This window comes from Alosa pseudoharengus, unplaced genomic scaffold (genome assembly GCF_046254945.1).
Source record: "Alosa pseudoharengus isolate Yale_2024_CS ecotype anadromous, Long Island Sound unplaced genomic scaffold, YU_APseudo_1.1 YU_APseudo_1.1_scf_16, whole genome shotgun sequence".
Taxonomy (NCBI): Eukaryota; Metazoa; Chordata; class Actinopteri; order Clupeiformes; family Clupeidae; genus Alosa; species Alosa pseudoharengus.
Window position 1 is genome coordinate 38184594 of NW_027468630.1, and position 22692 is coordinate 38207285.

Sequence of the window (22692 nt, forward strand, 5' to 3'; positions counted from 1 at the left end):
CAGGGGAGATGGGATAGTGTACTGTGTATGTGGGGAGAGGGCAGTGTGCAATATGTGTGTTGGAGAAGCTTCCTCATGAGACAATGTGCTGTGTATTGGGGGGGGGGGGGGGGGGGGGGGGCAGTGTGCTGTAAGTATGTTGAGGATGTGTGTTGGAGAAGCTTCCTGATGAAATAATGTGCTGTGTATGTAGGGGAGAGGGGGGAGCAGTGTACTGCAAGTATGGTGAAGGGACTTACTATTGCAAGCAGAGTACTGTATGTATGATGTATGTGAGTGATGACAGTGAAGATGTGTGTGTGGGCGGGAGGGGAGTGGAGCAGTGACTGTGTGTGTGTGTGTGTGGGTAGGTGGGGGCAGTGTGCTGTAAGTATGTAGAGGATGTGTGTTGGAGAAGATCCTGAAGACAATGTGCTGTGTATGTAGGGAGGGAGGGGGGGGGGGGCAGTGTGCAGCAAGTATGTAGAGGAGGCTTACTGTAGCAAGCAGTGTGCTGTATGTATGTGAGGTGATGACAGTGATGATGTAAGTGTGTGTGTTTTTTGTGTGTGTGTTGGGGATGGGGGTGGGGTGGGGTGGTACACATACAAGGAACACTGATGAAGGGCTAGACGCGAAACGTTTGCACCTTGTTTCTTTGGCCTGCAATAGTGTGGTCTTACCTGAGGGTCAGCTGATGGTTCTCTTTCTCACACACAAACCCATGATATTTCATGCATGCATACATGCAGTGATACATGCAAAAGCACATCAAGCAGACACACAGTGAGCCCAGACAACACCGCACACAGAGGTTGACAAGGCACAGGTAAAATGATTGGTAAATTATTTTGAATTACATACAAGAAATGTCATGCAAATAACAACAAAAAAGAAAATCCAAGCACACAGACAGAGGAGCAGACATGCAGCACCCCTTGAATGGGGTACAGCTACAATTATTACCACTTACATGACCAATACAGTATAACACTCAAATATGATGACATCACAAACCAACACCTGTGTCCCAGCATCAGAAGTGGAGGTGGACAAGGGCTGATCCCCAGTATCACACTGTCCATGGTCTCCTGCTGTGAGGTGTCTGTCAACATCTTGTGAAAACAAATATAAAAAAGGTCAGCGAAGAGGGTACACAAGAGAAAAAAGATTACAGTACAGTGGACCCTGATATGCGCTACTCGATGTATTAAGAAATACATGAAAGACATTCAGAACATATTTGATGATGTTGAAGGTTACTGTTAAATGTTTACATCAATACTAGTGGTAATAAATGTCTAGAGTGCATGTGGTGCATAAACTCTATGAGGTAGTGCATTTACTGTATTGGGAGGTAGCTAAACTCTGAAGTGAGAAGTGGATAAACTCTGTTTCTGAAATGTCAGAGGTGGGTAAACTGTGTTTACTTGCGTTAGCCTCCACTACAGCCCTGGGGCCTGTACTACGAAGCGGGGTTTCTGGCTTATCTGGGTAACTTCGAGAGTAACTTGATCACGTGTGGCGTAACTTCCCGATTAACCCGTACTACGAAAGGTGGATAGGTTTTAACCGAGGTATGCTGCCATGGCAATTTACGCTGCATCTCAAACCTGCTCCGACCAGGTTATGTTCTTGGTTAACCCGAGGTTTCCGTTAACCACACCCTTTATAAGTACCACCCCTCCACTAACAATTTCTCCCAAGACATGTCGGCGTACCTGGATGATCCATACGACATTGGAGCGCAAATCGTGAGGGACTCTCTTCGCAGGGCGAGGGGTTTTAGAGACCGCCAGAAAATATATATAGCCTACCCGGACGATATTCTCTATGAAGATATAGATTGTCAGCCGAGGGAATTCGTTATCTTTGTCAGATGATCTAGGTAGACGTCTCATAGCAATGCCCGTACGTGGACATTCATGTATTCAATCGGTGATGCAAGAATACTGTATGTCCTAAAATAAATCGGACATAGGCCTACAGTATGCTGAACATCTGAGCAAGAATAGCCTAAAATAAATCGCACATAGCCTACAGTAGGCCTAATAAATAAAAATCACCATTTTAACAAACTTGTTAAATTGAATGTCATATTACTGTAGGCTACCCTGCACATAAAGGCTACACATTTCCACAGCACCAGAATCCGACCGAATGCCTCCCTCAACCCCCTCCATAATCGGCCTTCCACTATTATTTGCGATGGCCAACTCCTCTGCTACTGTAAAACACTCTGGTGCCTTACAGTAGTGTTCAAAGACACCTTTTTCTTGTTAGCTGTAAAACAGAGGTCAAGTGAAGGCTATAATCATAGGCCTACGTGTTTTCATAATTAAGAAATATTAATGCAAGCTATGACTATATAAACCACTATTCTGAATAATGTGTTTGTGTTTCATTTTCACCTGCTGCCATGTGCGTTTGGCAATGGTGTTGCATCTGAAATGTTTACAGGATTAGGCATACACTAAATCAGTCAATGGGGCTACTTAAACATTCAATTATCCTTATTACTGTAATCTATATGCCCACTTCTGAATTGTGTTGCATCTGTAGGCATTTCTATGAACTCAAAATAAGCAATTTAATTATTTCAACTCATTAAATACATTCCGCAAGCTATTAATCCTCCATATGTGAAGATCATGTGGAAATAAAACTTTACTTTTAGGCATTTAGGATCTGCAATACGTTGCCAACAGCCTTGCCAGCTTGCTTTGTTCACTGCCGACGTATTTGATTTTTGTCGTAGAGTGGGTTTTAATTCCTCATAACTTGTCATAATAATTGTGCATTCCCCATCCGTAAAATAAGATGAACGCGTCATCACTGAAAGTGGTGATTTGCGCTGCAACCCGCCCCTTTTATGTGAACGCGCACAAACTCCAATGAGGTTAACCCCGGCTCAACAAATCAACTTCATAATCAGCGTCGTAGTACCGATTAACACCACTAAAGATAACCAGGTTTTGTCAACCCCGGTTTAACAAAGTAACCCTGGGTTACATCTAGGTTAAGCTCCCTTCGTAGTACAGGCCCCTGGGCATTCGGGGCTATAGCCCCGGATCTATGGGCCGTCAACAACAACAACAAAAAATCTAATCGTGAATTAAATAAATAGCCCCGTAGAAGAGACTTTTGTGTTTTGTGTCCATTGTGTGCATTAACAGCAGTGCAAGAAAATCTGACGTGATCTGGGCAGGTTTAGAATAATTTGTTGCAAAATGTTGCAATTTCAATTCTCCTCTACGCTATTACGCATTGCTGTTTCGTACCTTCTACTAACTAGCCTTAGCGAAATAAGTGTACAGAAGGACAAATGGATATTAGAAGTTTCTTTAGAGAAAAAAATGGCAGAGCAGGGACAAGAAGTGGAAACTCACAGTGTGTCATAATCTCCCGCAACCCAGGAGGACATTTCGATCAGCTCAGTTTCAATATATCGTGATTTATTATTGAATCACATGCGCAGTAAATATGGTTAACCTGACCTCGCTTGAGGGGGCTTCCAAGCAATGCGTTGGGCTTGATTTTGACAGAATGGAACTTTTTCTTTGGGCAAAAGTTCGTGATAGCCTACACAACCCAAATGCATTGCTTTCAAGGCACCCATAGCCCATTAAAGGTGCGATTTGTAGGATTGTTAACGAACGTTCTGTAGGCCAAAATCAAAACACTGGTGAATGTTCTCAAGACTACCAGACGCGAGCCTCTTCTGGGTTGCCAGATGTAATGAAGACTTAGCTAACGTTAGTTGACCTGCAGCTGCTTTAACGTTTCTCCAACCATGACCTAGCTACACATTACAGAAACAGTGAAAACAAAAAATACCTCTCTAACCAACGTAACATATTTAGCTGAAGTTAGCGATGCAGATGAAGTTTAGCATAGGCTACCTGTTGTGGAGAAATATGGCCAGCTCTGCGTCAGACTTGATATTCTTAGTTTGACGAAGACGTTACCATCTCAGGAAGCTCCTCCGATGTCCACTTAATTTGTTTCTTGTTTTAATTTTGGAAATTTGCCTGCCTCTTGTAGGCGTTCATGACTACAACTGACAGCTGTTGACAGTTGGCCTTTGCTAATTTGGCAACCCAAATAGGAGGACGCGCTAGCCCATTATTAATACGCTATTCTAGAATTAAAGGCCGTGTTGCAGGGTTCATTTTCCAACGAATTTGCACAATTTGCTTGTTGATAATAAACATTTAAACTGTTATCCATTGTATTTGATGTTGTTGGGTATCACAAAACGGAATATAATACGAAAAAGCAGGTACTATTTCACAGCATTTGAAGTGATTCTCCTTTCCCCCACAATGCATTGCATTACGTCACCTTGGGGAGACTACAGACCAAAGCCCACCTTGAGACCCTTGAGAGTAACGAGAGAGGAGTAAAGAGAGACGAGTAAGGGATTGTTCAGCAGTAGATAGCGCAGATTATAGATAAATAGATAGGCTATAGATAGCCTAGATATGTATCTAGACAGATAGATAGCTAGATAGATCATGTCATTATGCTGGTCACAGGTGAGCTCCTCGACCAGCGGCCAAAATGCACTCGCTTCCCTAGTTACTGCAGCTCTCCACCACAGTTTCCATCGGGACGGCACAGCCCACACAAGCACCTGCAAAACTGCGACTTGCCCATATTTTCTCCCTCTTTGGTAAGCCGTACCCTGACGATGTCAATGGCAATCAATCACGAGCAGTAGTTATCGAAAATATTCATGCTGAAGACACGACCAGCCTAATCGGCGACGGCTAGAAGCTAAGTTATCTAACTGGGGTGGCTCACAGGTGGGACTAAAAAGTTAGCCCAGCTAGCTATCATGATGCTTCATATTCTGATCTTCTGACTAAGTTTGCCCGGTAGCCTACTTATCTGAACTAACGACATGATCACTATCAGATATAAAGAACATGTTGACTTTCATTCGGTGCTGTTCACTGACAGTAACAAAAAAAGTGTCGTAATGTTATAAGCATAATACATTGAACTGAATAGGTGCATTATGTAGCCTCATAACGAGGCCTCTCAAATTCAGAAAATTGCATTAAACTAAAATCGGAAGACATTGTTATCTTTATTAGACCATAGGGTCGTTGTCATATAAATGCTGTAACGAAATTCGAAGTGTAAATATACAAACTTTATGTTGGAAGTGTAACCGCGACCGTTTCCCATAGGAATGAATGTAAAACATACCCTCCAAAACGAGACCTCCCGAAATTCAGAAAAAATACTAAATTGATATCAGGCACCGTTATTACCATTGGTAGATCATAGGGTAGCTGTGATATAAATGCTGTGACGAAATTCGAAGTGTAAATATACAAACTTTATGTTGAAAGTGTAACCGCGACCGTTTCCCATAGGAATGAATGTAAAACATATACCCTCCAAAACGAGACCTCCCGAAATTCAGAAAAAATACTAAATTGATATCAGGCACCGTTATTACCTTTGGTAGATCATAGGGTAGCTGTGATATAAATGCTGTGACGAAATTCGAAGTGTAAATATACAAACTTTATGTTGAAAGTGTAACCGCGATGTCCATTGAAATGCATTGAAATGAATGAAGCGCAGATCAAGTAGTCCCCAAAGTGACGTCATCACCGAATTGCGTACAAAAAACCCGCTAATGCTAAAAACAACAAAAACTGGCATTTAACACCATTTGGAGACATTTTTAAAATGATATACATATATTGAGTGCTTTATGTACCCATTAATCAACAGTGGTGTTTAACCTGCAACACAGGCTTTAATCGTTCAAAACATAAACGAAAATTCCAAGAGATTCCGCCCCGTAACATTTTTTTCCATGGGTTTTACGGGGTTTCACGGGTTAGAGTAATGTTGTCAAATAAGCCATTACTTCAATTCATCGTGTTTCCTCACTCTCTGACAACATATGGTGATCATTTTTGGAATGGTTACAGTTTATTTTCCATTATTTCCTACATACTGGACCTTTAATTGAAGGGGATGACGTCCAAATGTTTATCCCGAGACGAACACTCACACCTGTGCACTTGACAGAGGTGCATGACGATGTTTATTCTACAGGCTATTTTAATGTCATATTTTGGGTGTTGTATGTGGTGCACTTTGGCAGAAGAGACGTTCTCCTTACCCGGTCTTTAAACATCAAAATATTCAGAATGCCGTGACATGAGTCACTACAATTGGCCTTCCTTTTCATTCTCAAAGTAGGTTAAAATTGCATGTTCATCAGCCCGATTTTCAAAATCTCTCGGGGGAGAAAAAGGTCTCTTCTGGGCTCTAGACCCGAATGTTTTCAATAGCTAGCGACGCCCCTGGTGAAACCACACAAGAGGGTAGAGGCTTCCTTATACTCCTGCCTAAAACCCCATAAGCCTGCCTGTACACAGTGTACCGGTATTGCATAGGGATAAGTAGGAAAGATTGTTCAGTTTAAAACTCTGTAAGTAGGTTGGAGACGTCATTTTAAGCCTGTGTCTTATGCATGTTTATTGTAACACATCTCCTCTCTCCTATAACTGTTGGTTCAAAGAACTCAGTGTAAAAAGATTGGTAAAGTAAACATAAACCATGAACATACTTGTGCGTGCTGGCTTGAAGGGGACCATGATCTTGCCTGGAGTGTGAGTATGCTATGTGTAGCACAAACGGATTCAGGCAGCATGCCTCAAATCCAGGACGCTGTGTTAGGCACGTTATTTGCTGGCCGCGGGGTGAGCTCCTCAGCGACCAAAACGCGCTCACCTCCCTACAACACAACCTCTCCACCACAGTTTCCATGGGACCTGTCAATTTGCCAAACACAGCGACACAGACACGCGTATTACTCTCTCCCGGTAAGCGGTACCCTGACGGTGTCAATGACAATGTCAATCACGGGGAAAACTAGCACTATAATCACACTGAAGACACGACCAGCCTACTCGGCGTCGGCTACGTTTGCAAACAACATTTTCACCGGAGAAAGAGGTAGCCTGAAAGCTTAGAAATAAACAGGTTCACAGGTGGGTCAAGCTACATAGCTAGCATAATATGCCTTCTATTTCTAGATCTTCTGACTAAGTTTAGGGTACTTATCTGAGCCAACGACATAATCACTTTCACTAGATATAAAGAAAACGTTGACTTTCACTCGACAGTAAAAAAAGTTGTTATTGTAGGCAGAGTGCGAATTACCCCACCATAATTGGGGGGTACTGCTCCTTCACTTCTTCCATGACCATCATGGTCCACTACCATATCAATCCCCACCGTGATCGCCAAGTGCAACATGTGTTCACATAAGGTCTAAACACATAAGGTCTAAACATGCAACAAACTGATAATCAGTAGGCTACAGAATATCTCATCGTTCTTATATATCCTGTCGTCTCCCTGCGGCCTGCTCACGGCTTTCATCCTGTGCCTCTCCTGTCTGCTGAGCACCCCTTTCATTAACACATATGAACAGTGTATAAAACCTAACTGCACAGGTCTACATTTTTAATGTAATTGTTTGTAGATCTTAGTGTTCTATTCTTAGTGTAATATATCTATGGAATCAATTTTGTGTCAAAAAAATTAAAGAATACTTATAAAATAGCAAGCAAAAAAAATCAAATCAAAATACCAAATAGAAAAAATCAAACAAAATTTTTTAACTCAATTAAAAAATACAAGATTGCAATGAAATCCTTTGGGTAACCGTGTAACATATTTGTCTTTGCCTCTTTCTCAGTTTTGTTTGCTGCTGTTTTCTTTGATTACGATTCCAGCTTTCTTGTTTGCGCTCCCTGACTTTTTGATTGCGGTTTTGACACAAACGTGTCGGGGGCATAGGTCAGGGGGTTGGGATTTCCTTGGGTGCATTCCCATTGGCTTATTTATGTTTGACGGACAGCTAAGCAAGTTTACGATTCAGTTTATTATTAACAATTGTAACTATTACTGATTGTACATTGTTGTTTACAGGAGCAAGTACGAACTGAGTTCTTACAAAGAATACAACAAAGATTCCTCTTAATGTTGAGAAATGAAGCAGTAGACCTCGGCTATCTATTAGATGTTGCCCAGCAGGAATGGAATGTTAGCTACTAGCTAGCCTACCGAGCGGGGCTCAAGGCGAGGCGGTGTGTCTTGACGTGAGCTAGCCGGTTACCGAGCGGGGCTCAAGGCAAGGCTGTTGTGATTGTGCTTGACTGGGACTAGAGGTTACCGAGCTGGGCTCAAGGTAAACCGCTCCGTGTTTGTGTTAGACAGAGGCTTGACTTGGCTGAGCTGGGCTCCAGGCGAGGCTACCGCAGTGTTTCCTCTAGGATTTTTTTAAGCAGTGGGGGCAGGCCTGTCCGAACAACCCCACCGCCCCCCCGTCCCACGGAACTGACAACTGACACTTCGCTGCAACACAAACAGTTATATGTATTCACCTCTATTCACACACAATGAGGCATTATTTTCAGTTGTGATTGAGCTGTATATTTGGAGAATCTACAACAGGTCTGCACAATGAATTTTGAAAGGCAACTGCGACTATTGTGCGTCTGCCCCATTTCTGATACCGTGGGGGAAGAAAATTAAACCGTGGGGGGCCGCCACTACCAAATCAACGTAGAGGAAACACTGCTACCGTGCTTGTGGACAGTAACGTTAGCCAGTCACCGAGCATGGCTCAAGATGAAGATTCCTCTTAATGGGCTGTTCAGACTACACTCTCGGATAAGTTGGATTGTACTGACGACCTACTCAGTTCGTACTTGCTCCTGTAAACAACAATGTACAATCAGTAATAGTTACAATTGTTAATAATAAACTGAATCGTAAACTTGCCTATGTCCTGCCTTACCTAGGATTGCATTCTGCCATCAAGGTGCGACGCACCGGTGATGACGTTGTTACAACCAATCAGAAGCAGAGTACGGCATTCGCAATACGCTTGCTTAGCTGTCCGTCAAACATAAATAAGCCAATGGGAATGCACCCAAGGAAATCCCAACCCCCAGACACGTTTGTGTCAAAACCGCAATCAAAAAGTCAGGGAGCGCAAACGAGAAAGCTGGAATCGTAATCAAAGAAAACAGCAGCAAACAAAACTGAGAAAGAGGCAAAGACAAATATGTTACACGGTTACCCAAATGATTTCATTGCAATCTTGTATTTTTTAATTGAGTTAAAAAAAATTGTTTGATTTTTTCTATTTGGTATTTTGATTTGATTTTTTTTGCTTGCTATTTTATAAGTATTCTTTAATTTTTTTGACACAAAATTGATTCCATATATATCCTGCTTACTCTTTTAGCACCAAAAAAGTGCCTGATGTCTGTGTGCCCTTTCATTTTCCTCATAGTGTCTCTTAGAATAAAATAAAATCTAAGATAGTCAGGGTTCTCAGATGAAACTATTTATCGAACTAAAAATATGAAATTATAGAATGTAAAAACAATACAAAACCAATTAAAAACAAATTCAAAAACTAGCACATAGCCTACTATTTAGCCTAGGCTACTTGGGTCTTTTTATGTTTCCACAGGTTTCACTGATGTTATGTAGACTTAGCTACATCAGACCCTCTTGTGCATACATACCGGTAATATAAAAACACAGGATCTGTGCCAAACTAATTTCAAAGGGGCACAATAATTTATTCAAGATAAAATGAGAATGGACACCTAGGCTATGGAGTTCATCTCCTTACCTCACCACAATGTAAAGTATTACTAGCCTCAGTGGGTAAGTAGCAAATAAGTAGCCAGTAATTCAATGTATGAAGACGTGACATGAGCTATGAAAGAACAAAACATGTTTATAAATGAAGGTTGTAAAATAACACATTTTCAACAAGCTAGACGTCAGCTAGCAACTTACATTTACCCATGCACATCAGCAGCAAACCGAATTTAGCCTACTGGAGGAAGTTACGTTTTGTCATTCAATGTTGACACTTGCTTGAGAAGTTGAAGTCGTTCTCTATCTCAGTTGCTTCTAGCGCCACGGTGATTAAAAATGGTATGGTCCACAATAGGGGTGTCTGAAATCGCTTTACATTAAATTATGTTCCTACAGTGAAAATAGGAGTTGACTTGTATTGTAACTGTAATGATATTTTTTCACAATATCAGAAAAAATATCTGACCCCACCAAAACTGATATTTTTGTCTCTTTGGGGGGTAATTCGAACTATGATTGTAGGCCTACCCACTGCTATTTATATACTAGCTCCAGCGCTCGTTGCTGCACTAGCAACTCACCAGGACACTTCACCAACTCTCCAGTGATTCTCCTCTGACCATGCATTTATTTCTCTTTGATGGCCATCAGCTCTCGGTATTTCCCCATTCGCCCTCTCACGTCTAACCGGTTCAAAATTATATGGCTGTGGGCCATCATAAATGTTAACTGTGGGTCTTGCCACCTCTTCCTCATCCCAGCTAGACGCCAGTGCTAGTTCTAGTAGCTGCTATAAAACTGAGGCTACTTCCACCAAAGATCTTTTTTATATTTATAGTATAGTATATTTTTTGGGCTTTTTGAATTTGTTTGTATAGGACAGTGAATAGTGAGACAGTAAGTAAGTGGGAGAGAGAGATGGGGTGGGACAGGGATATGACCGCAGGTCGGATTCCTTCTTATCTCTGCTTCCACCCATAGACTGTAAAAGATAGCTTCCACCACGTCTACCTCATATGACGTCATCGCCGAATTGCGTAACAAATAACCGTTACTAACAAAAAATTACAAAAACTGGACTTTAACACCATTTTGGAGACATATCTAACTTTATATACATATCTTGAGTGCTTAATGTACCCATTAATTGAAAGTGTTGTTTAACCTGCACCACAGGCTCTGTGGCGACTAAACCCGAGCTGTCGGTTCCAAAGCACCGGTTACCAGTTAGTTCAATCAACCCTGTGTAAGATAACCTAGAGTTGTGCGCGTTCACGGCGAACTTATCGGGAGGGAAAGTGAAAACCAGCGCCCCAAGTGGTTGCGTTCCTATCGAAGAGCAGCTCCAATGTTAAGTCCCATAGACCTATTTTAAAGAAAATACTGTGAAGCCAAATCAGCGATCTTATCCACCAAAAATATTTTTCAGTGTCTATACAGTAATAATCTTCTAACTGTGAAAATGTCAGACCCTATTTTGCCTTATTTAAAAAAATCGAAATTGCTCCTTTTGTTTCATAAACGAACTACAAAAAAGCCACGTGACTTTACCCTTCTACGTTACTCACGTAGCATGGTTTGTTTATTAGCCTGGTTAGCATTGCCACTTAACACTTACTGCCAGCTCTTCATGTGAGTAGAAGCACAACACCAGTTATCCAGACATAAAGGTTATCACCACGCGGTTTACATCACCTTCCGTTATTACAAAAATATGTAAGCCAGTTAAGCAAATTGCCGTATTGATCAGTTAGAGATTAAGCGCCCAAACCTGTGACGTCACATGCAACTGTAGTTTGTTATCACCATGTTACGACAAAAACTCAAAACAATTCAACTGATCCTAAAAATAAGGTATGACCACTTGAAGCAATAGAGGTGACCCCAGTGCCTAACATATGGAAGGCATTAAATTAAGATCCCAATGTGCACGAGATATATTTTTTCTAAAAAAAAATCCCATCCCCTCCGCTAAACTCTAGGAACGCAATCACTAGATGGCGATGAGATTACTTTCCCTCCCTATACATGGATTTCTATGGAACGTCACGAAAACATGCGTGCGCAACCAAGAGGCAGAAAGCACCATAGAACAGCATAGAGCAATGCAAAAGAGCAAAAGAATAAAATTAGTTTTTGTGCTGTAAACTGCACCAGTTCGAAATCACGATGGTTAGAGAATGTTAAATATGTTCAATATCCCTAACGGAATGCATGTCTTCGCAAAAATGACAAAATACGATGTTATATTAATAATCCAAATGAACGTCAAACTTTGAAATATAGTCTGAAATGAGATGTTATATCATTGAGACAACAGGGGTATACAAAAAAATCCGATTGTAGCTTACAGCAGCCAGGGGCGGACCTGGACACTTTGAGGCCCAAGGCAAAGGATCCCGAGGCCCCTTCGAGCACCCCCCCCCACACACACACACTAACACAACACAACCCTAAAACTAAAACACACTTTTTTCTGTAATAATGGGATGCTGAGGCATACTCAAATACATGAGTTTTTATACATGATATTGCCATAGATGACAAAAAACAGCATGTAGGCTATGTATGAGAGTCTGTCTGTGTGGGTGGGTGAGAGAGAGTGAAGCTGTGTAGTCTATGTGTAAAAGAGACAAACATTTTCTGTTTATTTTTTCTCCCATTTTTCATGGTCATGTAATAATTAGGGCTGTCAATCGATTAAAAAAATTAATCTAATTAATTACATACTCTGTGATTAATTAATCTAAATTAATTGCATATATAATTTTTTGCTGTGAAAGTATTTTAAATATTTAAATTCAAATGAAATCCCAGGTTCACCGCTAACTCTGGGTTAACATACCCAGTTAAGCCAGTAAACCTGCTTTCTGGAATACCCCACTGGGATTTCAGTTCCAGAAAGCTCAAAAATGATCAGGCTATGTAAGTAACTATGGTAACATAGGCTCTGAACTTAACCTGGTAGGGGGTAGGTTTTTGTTCAGGTTATGTTCAATTATGTTCGGTTATTTCAGTGCATGTTCAATCAGGCCGCTATTTTTACACTTGTCACACAATTTTGACGAAGGTCCGATTGACAAAGAAGCACAAAATCATGTAATATTCATCCGTGCAATTCACCGTGAGAGGGCGATAAGACCACATCACATGATAGCCTATCCATTCTTTTCCAAACAAGTTTTTTAAGAGCGCTAGAGTTTTTCAGCTGAATCCAAAATATAGGCTACCGGTACTTGAAAAGCATTCTCCATCCCTACATTACGCATGGTGGATTAGAATAGAATAAAATAAATCTTTAATGTAGGCTAGCTAGCCTACACCATAGTTGACATTTGTGTTTGGCTCACCAGACAGATGGACAAACAACATCTCAGACACATTGAAGATATAATTAAAACAAGTACAGTACAAAAAAGGGAAAACATAGCCTATAGAAAATTAATAAATACGTTTAAATATAGGCTAGCTGTACAGCTCAGCCGGGTATGCATGTTGTCACTAAGTTTGGTTAAGAATGCTAATGGCATTTGGAATAAAATATTTTTTTAATAGGCTACACACGCTCTCCGACTGGGAGTTTTTGTAGTGTTGGAGACGCAGAGCATATCGGCAAGCTGTCGGTCGGTGCGTAAAGTTTGCCTTGCGCTAAAGCAGTTTCTGCGCAACTTCATTCGTTTTCCTGGACACAAACCCACGAGGATCATTAATGTGTAGTTTCACCAACTGGCAGGTCAGCATCACTTATTACATTTTCAAAATGTGCACCGAAATGTGTCCAATAGGCTACCCATGCCTTCCGACATTCACCCTTCCGATGATGGAGCGCAAAAGTTGGCCCACAGCTGCAGAACCCGCGTTAAAATAGAAAATTACATTTGGGATTCTCAAAGAATTCTATGGCCCACTCAATCTGTGACAAGGTAAGCTAGTTTAAGAAAGCATCATTCAAAGCAGTCAATACAATACGTGATGTCCAGTGAATTATTTAATTGTGCTTTTGACATTAAATAGGCTATCCTAAACGTACGCATTTACACGGTCAGTTAGGCTATTCTCTGCCAAGCAAGGTCTCGGACACAGGCGCTTAAGTATTGCTCTTTTTTTTGTTATTACAGTTCTCTCCTCCTTGTAAGCCTCGACTTCTCCGCCTCTGAAAAATACGGTGCTCTTCGTTTCGCCGGTTTCACTCATGGTTTCGACTCTCAATAGATGATGCCTTTATAAGTTCGCCATGAACGTGCACAACTCTAGGTTATCTAACACAGGGTTGATTGAACTAACTGGTAACCGGTGTTTTGGAACCGACAGCTCGCGTTTAGTCGCCACAGGTTCAGACAACCCAGAGGTTAAGTTTTATCTCAGTGTTTGTTAAACCTCCTTTCTGGAATACCCCTCAGGTGATCCTATTTGGATGTCACAAAATGTTGGCGACCCCAATCATTTCCAACATCTCTGTTGTAACAGATGAGTGGGACTTTGATCTTCCCCAAATGTCCAGCAAGCTAGCAGCTAATTCGTTTGACTAAGCTTATGTGGTTGTTTTGCTACTTTGGAATGTTGATCAAGCATGATTAAGTCAATCAAGCAAATGTGGGCTGTCGAAGTTTATTTTGATATAGCCAGATTGTACATGGGATTTTAAATATTTTTTTATTAAATGTATGTATATTTTAATGTAATGCACTGGTCAATTGTAAGATATCCAGTGTCTCAGGCGACCCCATTTGGATTTCTAAACCATCGTTTCCAAGGTTGGGAAACGATGGTCTAGTCTATCTTACAAGTGAACATAGGAAAGTTGATCCAATAATTTAAAAGGTTTTACAAGAAAAAGGGAAATATACAAAAGAGTGATGAACTATGCATTTGTGCTCCCAAGTTAAAAAAAATTAGAAGCACAGAGAAAAATTGGGGTGCACAATCAGTTATGTAGACTACTTAAAGGTACTCTAAGCGATGTCATGCCGTTTCTAAGCTATTTTTTTTTTTTTGCCACATACTGCAAACATCACCTCACAATCCGCTAGCTGCCAGTGCCCTGAATGCACTGTAAGACGCATAAACAGTCGGTTATGGTTATGGGACTTTGCAGACGCCTTAGTCCAAAGTGACACACAAATACAAAAAAACAACATAATATTTAAAATATAACAGGGAGCAGATTAGAATGTTGGTCAAACTATAACAAGGAGAATAGCAATAATAAACAACAATGTCAATTCAATAAATAGCCTAATAAAATAAGCAATAATAAACAATAATGTCCATTCAATCAATAATATAAAAAACAATGACATGGTAAGACTATATTAAGGAGAATATCAATAATAAACAATAATGTCAAATTAATCAATAGCCTAATGGAAATAAAACAATATTATACAAACCATAATGCATAAGAAGCGCTTAAAGAACTAAGTGCATGTTGAACAGGAACACTGCGTGAAAAGTGTGATTTCCCGTAAACGCCCGGAGATCTCCCTCATTTTCGGCAGTTGCCGACAATTTGTAACCCGCAATTCTGTCTCAAATATTTTCATAATATTACTATTTCCGTGCAGTGTTGGAACTGGTCGTCTTAAGGTAGTCCTTTGATACAACACAATTTAAGTATTGATTTGAATATATTTATCAATTTACATTGATTGGTCATTGAAAATAATGTAAACCTTAACACTATTACTCAGGATGAAGAATGTCTCTCATATAGCTAGGCCGCAAAGTAGCATTGATTTTAGCATTGAGCATTGTGAGAGGCTGAGATGATGATTCATCGAGTTACTCGAATAACTCAATTACAAAAATTACTCGAGGCAAAAACCCTGCCTCGAAGCCTCGTTAAATTCCTATGACGCGCACTATACGCGTAGGGATCTGATAGATAGATAGATAGATAGATAGATACTTTATTGATCCCCAGGGGAAATTCAAGAATTTTGATTGTTCCACACGGTCCGTTGTTCAGGAAGCACATCACTAGCGCTTGAATCGTGATACATTCTGAGTCAAGATGTCCATAAATGGCAGAGAATGTCTAAAGTTTTCAAGTAAAGTTTTGGGATCATTACTCAAAAAAGAAAAGAACAAGCATCTGAACCGAAAACATCCACTCCATGCTGTTTCACCAAGCGTCAATAAAGTAGGCTATCTATCAAACTATCTAGCCTATCTATCTACGTAGCCAAGGCTATAGCCTACATTGATGTTGGCTGATTTTAATCACATACTGTATTTGTAGCGATGTCGTGATATAATGTTTAGCTTTGATGTTTTTAAATAGTAAACTTAAGTAAACTTAAGCAAGACAGTATGCCTAAAAAACAACCCCTGCTTACACACATGCATGCACCCTCATCTTCCCTCACGCACCGCACGCGTGCACACACACACACGTACACACGTAGCAAATAGGCTAACCCCAGAAATTATTTTTAGTAGCCTAATGGTAAAATTATTTGTTAGTAGCCTAATGGTAGGCTATTTTTTAGTAGCCTAATGTTAAAATTATTTGTTTATCTGGACATTTTATCTGGACATTTTATCATAACTTGGTTGCCGCTTTGGGTCGAATCAGTGACGCATGCACGTCAGGTCAAAACCAGGCCATTTTCGTGGGTCTATCACTAGGTGGCAGTCTCGCCAGGTCTCGCTGATCACTTCCTGGAAAGTTTACAGACAACACACCATTTCTAGAAAAAAAAAACAGCGATTTTGATGAAAACTAGCCACTGTTTAGCTTGGGATTTCTCAGGAACAGAGGCGTGTAGAAATACACGGTTTGCACCCACTGAGTGCTTAAAGTCTCACCTTTTAAACGAGCCATTGTATGTGTTCATAGCTATAACACAGAATATGCTGTGGCTGTACAAAAATCATCAACAATGGTCTAGATTGCTGGCACTCTAGGACAAAGCTTCCGAAAACAGCTTGACATTCAATGAGTTAATCGATTGATAAAGTGCTAGATTAATCGATTACAAAAATAATCGATAGTTGCAGCCCTAAAACACACACACCCACACACACACACACACACACACACATCCTCCATCACACACAGACACACTCTCCTCCCTCTTTAACAAAAAGACTCACACACACACCCTCCCTCACACACACACACACATGCACAATCGTCCCTCTCTTTAATTAATTGATTACAAAAAGAATCGATAGCTGCAGCCCTAAAACACACACACACACACACACACACATCCTCCATCACACACAGACACACTCTCCTCCCTCTTTAACACAAAGACTCACACACACCCTCCCTCACACACGCACACATACACTATCATCCATCTCTTTAACACACTAACACCACTCACTTTACTTACTACACACACACACACACACACACACTCTCCTCCCTCCCTTACACACACACTTTCCTCCCTCACACACAAACACACTATGTTGATGGGTTGTTCAATGAATTTGACCCAGTTATTTTATAGATGAATTCCATTCATGGATATGTGAAAGTATGGCTGTCAGAAAAAAATATTTTACCTGTGTTGTACTAAAAATTTGACTTAATTTAAAATAATAATGGGCATACTAGTACTCTGTTGTCCAATGGTGCAACGGAATGTCCTGTGGTGCAACACATTGAATTGTGAGTGGAAAAGGTATTTTAATGAAGAATTTATGTAAAAAGTGTTGGATAGTATAATAATGATATCATCACTATGCAGCTATAAGGATGAAATGAAGATTCCTTGGGTTTTATACTAATTATAATGAATGAAACCCAGATATTTGGGTGAAGTCTCTATGTGTACATCTTATAGTATATAAATAACATAATTCTGATTTTTTGGAGGTATGTTTGATGTGGAAATATAATTGGGGCAAACTAATATGCCTTGGGCTTATCTATCTTATCTGTCCAACATTTCCTGAATTAAATAATGACATTCTTTATTCTGTTGCACCGGTGGACACATTTTAGGACTACCACACCAAAAAGTAAATAATATGCAAAATATAAGCTTATGCAGAATTAGAAATGGACACATTCAGTTTTGAATTATTCACATATAAGGGAATATAAATTATATGTCATTTGACATTTTTGAATTATCATTTATTTCACTTTGAATTTGAGTTCACGTTAACCACCCAAATTCACCAAAAGTTAGCATTCTAAAGTTTCATGCACTACCGCGACCGTGATCCGAAACATATCATGTGTAGTACCGTTGCAAAGCTACGTTTTTTCTGCAGGAAGCTGTGCAATCCAAATATGGACACTTCCTTTGTATCAGCAGCCAATCGCAAGTTCAAAGCCTAGTCTAGGCTGAGAATGGAATCTCATTGGCTGTGTTTCATGGCTGTTTTCTCAAAAAGAGTTTCCTCTCCCACTCCGAGAACAAAATCTCCACTTCAGAAGCGCTTACATACATCAACAGGGCTGTACAGTGCGACATATATGTCGCACATGCTACAAAAAAATTAGTTTGTGCGATGGATGATTTACCAACGTAGCACTGGTGCTACAGTATACAGTTTTGCTTATGGCAATACAATGCATGCGTGTGAGACTGACAGGGAGGCTACAGCAATTACCTTCTACTGTGATCAGTGCAACTGGCTACACCAGATGTGATAGCGGCGCGTAGGCACCATGGTAAAGTTGGTTTTATATTGGGTCGAGTTTGTGTCAAACCAACTTTAATGTGTTTAAACAAGGCCTGCCTATATTACACAAAGCTTCTTTTGTCCAAAAACCCATGTTTTGATTTTATGAATTTTTTATGCTGATAAAAGATTTCAATCTATTATGCGGCTTCACCTTTTGACTTACCTATACTAAAACACATCTCCTGAACTCGCCTTACTGCCCTTTCTAGTACACAAAGCTTCTTTTTCCCTAAAACCTACTCTTTGATTTTATACAATTTTTAATGTTAAATGTTTCAAATCTATTATGCGGCTTGCCCTTTTGACCTACCCATGTCAAAACACATCTGGTGAACTCAGATTACTGCTCTATATAGTACACAAAGCTTCTTTTTCCCAAAAACCCATTCTTTGGTTTTATAAATATTTTTTAGTGTAAAAAAAATGCTATAAATGCTTTAAATCTATTATGCGGCTTGACCTTTTGACCTATCCATGTCAAAACACATCTGTTGCACTCAGCTAACTGCCCTTCAAAGTGCACAATGCTTCTTTTTTTCCAGAAACTCACTCTTTGATTTTATATTAATTTTTTACTTTATAAAAATGCTATAAATCTATTATGCGAATTGACCTTTTGACCTACCCATGTCAAAACACATCTGCTGCACTCAGCTAACTGCCCTACATAATACACAAAGCTTATTTTTTTCAAAGACGCACTCTTTGATTTGACGCAGTCATTTTTCGAATGTGTCGAATATCCAACGTCCAATATAAAACCAACTTTACCACGGTCGCGTAGGCTACGTTAAAAAAAATAGACCCGTCTTCTGTTTTTGCGCGTCGCGAACGGAGCTCTTCGTTACGAGCCCGGTGTAGGCTCCCGGTGAAACGTTTGTTTGTTTGAAGTGCGTATGTATCAGAAGAGGCTCCTTCATTGAGGAAAGGGAGGAACACCCTCCCTAAAATTTCAGAGAAAAATAAAAAATATATAAAGTGAATTACTAATCTGATCAATTACTGTTAATATTACTATTTTTAACACTTTGAATGAACAAAATCGTTCCCCTAGGTCAAAATGCCAACAGCACCCCCTATCGCAATTGAAAATAACTGTATGGAGGATCTTCCTCCTCAAGCCCCTCATTGAAGTCCATTATAAACGCCTCGGACCCCAGCGGCTCGTGAATCACGTCAGAGAATGTCTAATAAGGAGAGAACCTTCACTCTCGGAACTCTTCCGGTGTGGTACTGCATCTAGGGGCGCTCACGGGCGAGTCCAGAATGAATGGAGGTCTATGGAGCTTTACCCCTCAAAATCCACTTTTCTCGGGATATAATTTTTTTTCAAGTAATTTGAATATTGTATTCGAAAGGGGAGGCAAAGACAATACACTTGGTTGAGTATTATATTTTTTAAAGTGACTTAATTGTTCTAAAAAGCCTTTCAAACGTGCCAATGACGTCATTCATTAGCATGATCATAGCATAGCATAGCATCAATGCTAGCGTGTTATGGGCAACAACGACCCAACCTGTAAGAAAACGAAAGGACATGACTCCCGGATTATTTCACTTTTGATTGAAAATCCATATCCATTTTGCGAAAAATAAAATAAAATCTGAGGGTTTCAGTTGTTAAATAGGTGAAAACAACAAATGTAGCCATGTAGCTCCATAGGACCCCATGTATTTTGGACTCGCCCGCGATCGCCATCTAGGTGAACTGCAGCCAAATTCGGTTTGTATGGGATTAATAGAGAGTGGGGAGGCTCTCCGTAGACGGGCTCTGATCACGTCGTTTTCAATGGCCAAGGGAGGAAGCTCCTCCGTACAGTAATTTTCAATTGCGATAGGGGGTGCTGTTTTTAGCGGCAACGGTTCAAGAATGTTATCTGCAGTCAAACTACGAATCTTATGTTGAACGGAAAGCTTGTTTTTTGCTCGTGAAATAAACAGTACAATGGAATCAGAGGACAATCTCAAATCTTTTATACATTATCAAAGCAGGAAGACCAACTCCAAAAATTCCTATTCCAAAACAAGATGGTATGTGTAGGCTACTGAATGCTACATAGTCAGACAAATAGGCTGCTCATGGCTAACTGGTAACGTTAGCACAGAAAACAATCAGCCATAGCTCACTGCTGGCCTGTCACATACGTGGACAGTTCACTTGGTGATAAAACATTTTTGGATAGTTATGCGTTGTTATAATCATCCAAGTTATGCCTTAACTAAACAATTGTTAAATAAGGTTCTTGTTGTTATGTTCTTGTTTTCACCGTTCTAAATGTATCTTTGGATGGTAACATTGTTAATGAATGTTTCAGACCATGATGCATTCCTTTAATGACGTCTTCAATAACATTTGCCTTTCGAGTATGCTTTCATAAATTCCCACTTAGCTATTACAACCTGTCTTTAAATTATAGCGATTTGGCTTTAAAAACAATAGCATGTTACAAATAACCACATTTAAGGTCTATTTTTAATGGTAAATAGTTACATGGTTTTATAAAAGAAGTGTCTATTTTTATTATTATAGACTTTTCTGCCAATGTATTACACTGATCAAAACCTCCAGACTTTCCGTAATTTTGCAAATCTGGAAAACAGTATTTCATAACTACACCTACATATCTTCCCTAACTTCCCAGACCTAAATTTACATTTATTTACATTTACATTTATTAATTTAGCACTATTATCCAAAGTGACTTATATATTTAAATTATATTACAAAGTCCATTGTCCCTGGACGAATTGCCCCCCCCCCCTCCCCCCGAGAATGTCAGAACAGCATTTATTGCACAACATTGGCAGTTAAAATGCTACATAGTACATACTGCTGCTATAAATGTGTCTGGGTAGGCGGCCTACATACTCTATTGTTCACATATGCCACCAACACCATCACAACCTCACATTTGCCACTAACGCCAATCAGGCAGACGTTCCTTCCTCCGTTATTTTTTTAACCACCAGCCGCCACTGGTATGTATAGACTACTTCTGTGAGAGGGGAATCGATGTAGGCTACTTTGATTTCAACTTAGTTTTTAATCGTGTAGACTGCAACTATGTCTACTTGTTTGTAGGCCTAGTATCCAAACAATCCAACTCCAAATCAAACAACACCTTGCAAATTATCCTCGCGAATCAAACAAGTGATAGATATGTTTAGCCTAAAGCGAAAGTATCTTCCGACCGGGCCGGGCTGAGGTGATTAGATTAGGCAAGCAGAGGTAGAAGTTTGTGGCAATCGCCTTGTTGCTTTGCATTTTTAGTTCAGTTTAAAACGAACAACTTATCCAAACAACACCATTCAGATCTAAAACTTAGAAGAAAAAAGTCCACCGGGACGTTCGCTTCTATCTGTCAAATATGAGCCCACTTCATGCGCAACAGTCTCGCTTAGTAGTGCTTAATAACCTATACAAGATCGGTTTCGAAAAAACCTTCACGACACTTTAATTACGACTGCGTTAGCCACAGACCTTCAGCTATCTAGGCTACCTACTGTAGCTTATGTGTATGGAACAGTCTAGGGATGCATTTGACGTGTCAGTTAGCCTACTCATTTGCACCACTGTAATTACGGTATTTCACTCGTGCAATGACAATAAGGTTGAATGTAGGGTTACACTAATCTAAAAACTTAGAAATATGAACTAAACGTGAATTAAATCTTAGTGGAATAAAATATTCAGCATATCTTTTACTTATTCAAAAATAAATTAACGGACTTCCATGAATAAGAAAAATTAACAAAAAATCAATGGCATGGCCTGTCTTCCTGATACCCATTGAAACGTCTAACTGCATGGAACTGTCAGGGATTGTTTTTTTTGTTTTTACAAAAACACAACAACTTAATAACATATCATGCTGATAGCTTTTGTTAATCTCAAACAGAATGTAGCCAGGTGAGATGTTTACAAGTACATGACCTTTTATCAATCCAGTTGCAGTAGGCCTAGATCCCAACCACAATTGATGAACTTTGATGAACTGATTGTTTTTAGAGATTTTAAAGGTTTTATATCGATGCTACAGAATTTGTGGCTGGTGCTACAAAACTTTTAACCTCTGTAGCACCAGTGCTACTTGCAAAAAAAGTTAACGTACAGCCCTGATCAAACTTTCCAGTCTTATACCTAATGATATATAAGACCTTTACAGAGGGGGTTGTTGATAATTCCTAGCCTGATTTATATGACATTTTATTTCTAAAAACATAAGTAACTTAGATATACATAAATCCCTCTGTAATATTTTTAGCATCTAATATGTTAACATAATGAAATTAAATAAAATGTATGAAAATTAGCACATAAACAAATAAAGTGTAGTGCATATTTAATTAGATAATGCCTAATTTGCATATAAACATTAAATTACAGAAAACTTC

General features: G+C 39.7%; 1 protein-coding gene across 1 annotated transcript in view; it reads left to right on the top strand.

The window, feature by feature from the left end:
• dnaaf1 (dynein axonemal assembly factor 1) overlaps positions 1–22692 on the top strand; it is a 168389-nt gene that overhangs the window by 11223 nt on the left and 134474 nt on the right. The window lies entirely within an intron of this gene.